General features: G+C 28.7%; 1 pseudogene; it reads right to left on the bottom strand.

The window, feature by feature from the left end:
* Positions 1 to 401: 401 nt before the first annotated feature.
* On the bottom strand, positions 402 to 1,929 carry LOC120069756 (GDSL esterase/lipase At5g03980-like; annotated as a pseudogene).
* Positions 1,930 to 5,460: the final 3,531 nt, after the last annotated feature.

Below are 5,460 nucleotides of genomic sequence, written 5' to 3' on the forward strand. Positions count from 1 at the left end.
AACAAATTTAAAGGTAGAAGAGATGTTTGTAGGCTTAATTTCCAAAAACTAAAAATAAAAAAACCAAATTGTTACCAAACAGGGCCTAAAAGTACTAAAAGTACTGTTTGATAATTATATACTACTTACCAATTATATAACTTAATTACAACTATTATTCTAACTTTGAGAAACTTTAATCTTTCATTTAATTACCATAATTAATCTTCCATATGCATTGTCATGTTATAAATTGGTCGAATTGAGCAATTGCGAGGGCATTGGTTGAGTTTCGTATATATTGGGTTAAAAAAGAAAATTAATATAAGATATAGCATTTTAATTATAGGAAGCTAAAAAGAATATGAATGCTTTATTAATAAAATTTCATAATAAAGTAAAAAACCACCATAAAAAAATATTTAAGCAATACAATGCAATTTTGGAAAAATGTCATGGATGAGCCAATGTGCCATGAACTTGTAAGTCTTTTGTGTCAAATGGACTCCATCCCAACTAATATGTTCATTAGGATTTGGGCAAACTTGTACTCCAGGTAGACCACACATTTGCATGAGGTTAAAGTTGTAATCTCCTCCAACCCCACAACATGATTTTTGCAAAGAACCTTCATCAAATCCTATTCATATATAACAGTAGGTAGAAGCATTAAAAATTTGAGAAGTGTTTTAATCTTTTGTAAGTTAAGAAGATGATATAAGAGTAAGGAGAAAAAATTACCTAGAACAAAAGCATGACGAATAATCCATAAAAATGCATGGTAATAGTCACCATATACGATAATAGTATGTGGATTCTCTTTTTTTAGTACTTCAATAGTTTGCTTGATTTGATCATTATGATAGCTTGCCAAACTATTCAAATCCTTTAAACAATGGAATTCATCGTAAGCAGATGTGTCATTAGTTTGGAATCCAGTGAGATAGATGGGGAAGCATCCAATTGGGAAGTTTCCAGGAACAATAACTCGAGTAGCACCATAGCTTATAACTTTCTACAAATATTACAAACAAAAGAAATGTAAGTAAATAAACTTCTCATTCATATGAGTAACAAAAAAAAGATATGATCTATTGTAGACAAAAATTTACCTCAAGAGCAGTTTTTATGGTTTGAACAACATTTGGCACCATGTCTTTTGCCTCTTGAATAGTTTTGCCTTGGAATAGTGCGTAGTTATAGTCATTACCACCAATCTCACCCACCAAGAACAATGCACTCCTTAATTTCTCATTGCAATCTACACAACATATAAACATGAAATTGTCAATATCAAAATGTAAAATGTAGAAAATACTAAAACAAAGTGAGTATATGTAGAAAACTAAAGTAGAAGGGCAATTAATTACCTCTTTGATTGTGACAAAGAGAGTTGAAATGAGAGAACATCCAATCAAGTTGATGATTGAGAGAAGAGTTAGTAACTAGAGATAAAATTTTCTTCGTAGAAAGATAATCAGAAGGCAAAGCTGTAGAACCGGCCACCGCAAAGTTGACTCCATGACTCATCAAGGCATCTTTATTCAAATAAGGACTCACCAAAGGAAGTCCAGCATCTAAAGCTACATATAAATTTGACCATTAGATATTGTTATTTTTAGATATGAATTATCTTGGAGCTATAAAACGGATTAGTGAAAGAAAAATTAGAATATATAAGGTTAAAAATAATGGTTACCAAAGAAATCAAGCATAAGTAGACCGTTGGAGCATCGACCGGTGGGAATGTTGAAGAATGATTGGCCATAAGGAAGATGAGAAAATGGAGTGTTAGGATTTTCACGAATGAGATTTCCAGTGTCGGAGATTGAGTCACCGAGTTGATGTATAGCGTCGAACATGCAAGCTTTCAGTGGATGAGCTTTGGATGAACCAAAAACAAAAAGAAGAAGAAAGAAAAGAGAGAGAAATTTTGGTTAAAGCTGCCATTAGTGAAAGCTTTGTGTGTGACAAATTAGGGAAGTGGTGAAGGGTGAAACAATGAATGATTATTTATAGGTTCAGTTTTTTCTTCCCAATGCTTTTGGGGTTTTGATTCAAATTTGTTTCCTAATCCTTCGAGGATGTGGTGGAATTTCCAAGTTTCCAAATATTTATTATTAAAAAGTTAAAAAGTGTATTTTTTAAAAAAAAAATAAAATTTAAAGCTTATTCATAGATATTATTCTAAATTATAAAATATTAAATGATTAATGCTTGAGTTTATCTATCTGAGTTTATAACTTTAGTTGTTAACAATATTTTTTAGACGATTTTTTTTTTTTTATCATTTTTCGATCCGGTTTTATTTGAATAGATAAAATCTTTATTCCAATATAATTAAATCTAAAATTTTACTTTGGATCATTGATAAATTAATAGATCTACTCGATTTAGTCAAATTATATTTGTGTAGACATATTTGCAAAAGAAAATAAAATAAACTTTTGTAGATATAAATAGATTTGAATTTTCTTTTTATGTATTATCATTGAACATAGGAGATAGATAAAATAAAATACAAAACTCAATATCTTTTCGGATATATACCAAAAGAATAACAAATTTAAAAAAGAGAAGCATTTACATTAAATGAAAATTAAATATGAAACTAAAATTATCTTTTTAAGATAAGATAATGATGAAACTAATATTTATATTATTTCAAAATTAATAAATTAGTTGAAATAAAATTATTGTTTTTCCAAACCCTAAAAGAATCTGAAAATTCAAAACTTTAATTTTTGGAAACGGATTTAGAAAAAAAAAATTGAACTTATAAATAACTTTGTGGCCATTATTTTCTTATAATTTTATAATTCATATCTATTTTAAAATTTTGTGGCATCTCTATTATTTTTTTAATCAATTTTTTAATAATTATTTTGAGTTATGAATATATACATATAAATATAAATATAAATATATAAATTTAGATTTAGATTATTGATTATCATATTAGTTTACAATTTTTTCCCATGAAAACCCTAATGTCTTTATTTTCCATTTGCAGATTTGGAATGGTATTTTGTCTATTATTCAAACAAAAATATTAACTTTTATAAAGATTAAAAAACCCTAAAATATAGACCATTTACCTTAAGCATATGACAACATATAAATCCGCTGTGTATATACAATAAATTTTAAAAAAAAAAAAAAGAAATTGCATTAAATAACTCAATTTGTAGAGGGGCATACATTTATTGCTTAACGTTGAGAATGATGCCGAATTAAAATATTAAAAAAAAATTAAGAACGGGAAGATTGAAAATGGGTGGGTTTAATATAGACATGAAACGAATGAGAAATTATATTTAATTAGTATATATATAGATAGATAGATACATCTTTATAATTTAAAAGCAATTGAATAAAAATATTTAAGCGACAAAAAGTATAATGACTAAATAAAAAATAAGTTGTTTTTTAACGTTTATTACTCAAATTATCTAATATATTCCTATAACCCTCAACTACAATAAAAAAATTTAAAAAAATTCAAATTTAAAATTAAAAAAAAAAACGAAACCAAACCAAACTATCATTTTAACTTTTATTCAAACGACTTGATGCACATTTTTCCTATTCGTACATAAAAAAATAAACCTTTTTATTGTGTTTTTGTTTTGAAACAATATCATCAATGTCATTTCAAAAAATTTTTTTTTTTTGATATTTTCCAAAAAAAGAATTTATGTATTAGGTATATAACACTAATTACACTTTCATTTGAAGAAATAACAAACCAAGAAATTCTCTTGAAATATAGCAAATTTCGTGATCCACACGTGGATTGGTTTTTCGTTAATCCTAAAATACCTTCACCAGCCTTTTTAATTCCAATGTAATTAATTCTACATCTTTCTTAATTACACTATGATTAATTTATCAAATTTATAATGGAGACGGTTTCCTTCGAGATTTCCACCGAAAACTAAGTGCCTCTTTCCATGCGGAAAATTTGACATAAATTTAGTGATTTAATTTGAAAATAAATGAAATTTGTATCTCAACAACCTTCTATCTTCAACAAATGTTTTAAATTTTTCTAAATCATTTATGACTTCTTATATTTATATTATACTTTCTCTTAATCCTAACTAAATCATCTGTTTTTAAAATAATTTTTATGATTATCTTATTTTGAATTTTCAAATATCATATTATATTAGATTTCCTAATTGACTTTTTATATTTATATTAGATTTTTTGTTAATCATAACTAAATCATACATTTTTAGATTGTTTTTATGTAATATTATCTTTATTATAATTTTTTTAAGCGTGAAATATTACAAATCATCTTATTTTTATTAATTAGTCTTATTTATTGAACCATATTGTTTTTTGTTTTAAAGATTCTGTTGGGGAGAATAGCAAAACAGAAACTTCATCAAATTTATAGTAAATGCACTCTCATTCACTTGTTCCCACTTTTCTTTAACCCTAAAATGCCCTCACTTTTCTTTAACCCAAAAATGCCCTTTGTTGAATGAGAAATTTCGACGAATCACGAGTCGCCACATCATCATTGAAAACCCAAGCCTATTGGAAAAATTATAAGTTTGATTGAGCCTAGTAATTAAAGTCGCTCGGGCCTAACCCAATTCAAACCCATGGTGAAATTTGGGCTAAATTAAAGATTAAGCTCAAGCTCAGTATTTCGGTCCACCAACAAATGGGCCCAAGCCCAACTTTAGCCCAAACCCAATTTTGGACCAGTAAAGTAATTAGGCTCAAGCCCATGTAAGGGCCATGAGAAATCTCTATAAATAGAGGCATTATCTCTCCATTTGGGAGGGGGTGAGAAGAATTATAGGCAAAAGCTCTCTGAAGATCTGAATCTCTAGGAATCTGAAGAACTCGACCCTCCAAAGCTTTGAAGATCAGAAGTCACTAAAGCTCTGAAAACATATCAAAGCTCTAAAGATAAGAAGTCACTAAAGCTTTGAAGATCAGAAGAGATACTAAAGCTCTGAAGACCAGAAGATATATTAAAGCTCTGAAGATTTAAACTCCCAAAATTCAAGACTCGGGCTCTCAAGTGCTGAAGACCGAAGCTTCTCAAGCTTCGAAGACTGAAGTTCTCAAATTTTGAAGAACTGAAGATCTGAACTATTTGAAACTTTGAATATTAGAAGATTTCAACAAAACACCGTATCTTCACAACCTACAAGCTGAAGATTCAATCTCCTCAAACCCAAAAGTCAAGCCCAAGCCCACCTGTGAACTCTATAAATAGGGAAGCTATCCTCATTTGGAGGGATCGGGAATTCTAAATTCCAAAGAGCCTAGAGAGAATTCTCCCAACAACTCGGAGGACTCCTAAAGCTTACCACACCTGAAGACTGAAGTCCTTCGGAGATAAAAGCATTCTTCCAAGACTTCAACTCCAAGATCATCACGCGTTTCGCTTCTTCAAATCAAGTGTACGCATTCAACTGAAAGAGAATCAGAGGATCAAGTACTAGAGATCGA

The sequence above is a fragment of the Benincasa hispida genome, unplaced genomic scaffold, assembly GCF_027475165.1.
Source record: "Benincasa hispida cultivar pf3 unplaced genomic scaffold, pf3_genome.v1.1 HicScf606, whole genome shotgun sequence".
NCBI classification, from domain to species: domain Eukaryota; kingdom Viridiplantae; phylum Streptophyta; class Magnoliopsida; order Cucurbitales; family Cucurbitaceae; genus Benincasa; species Benincasa hispida.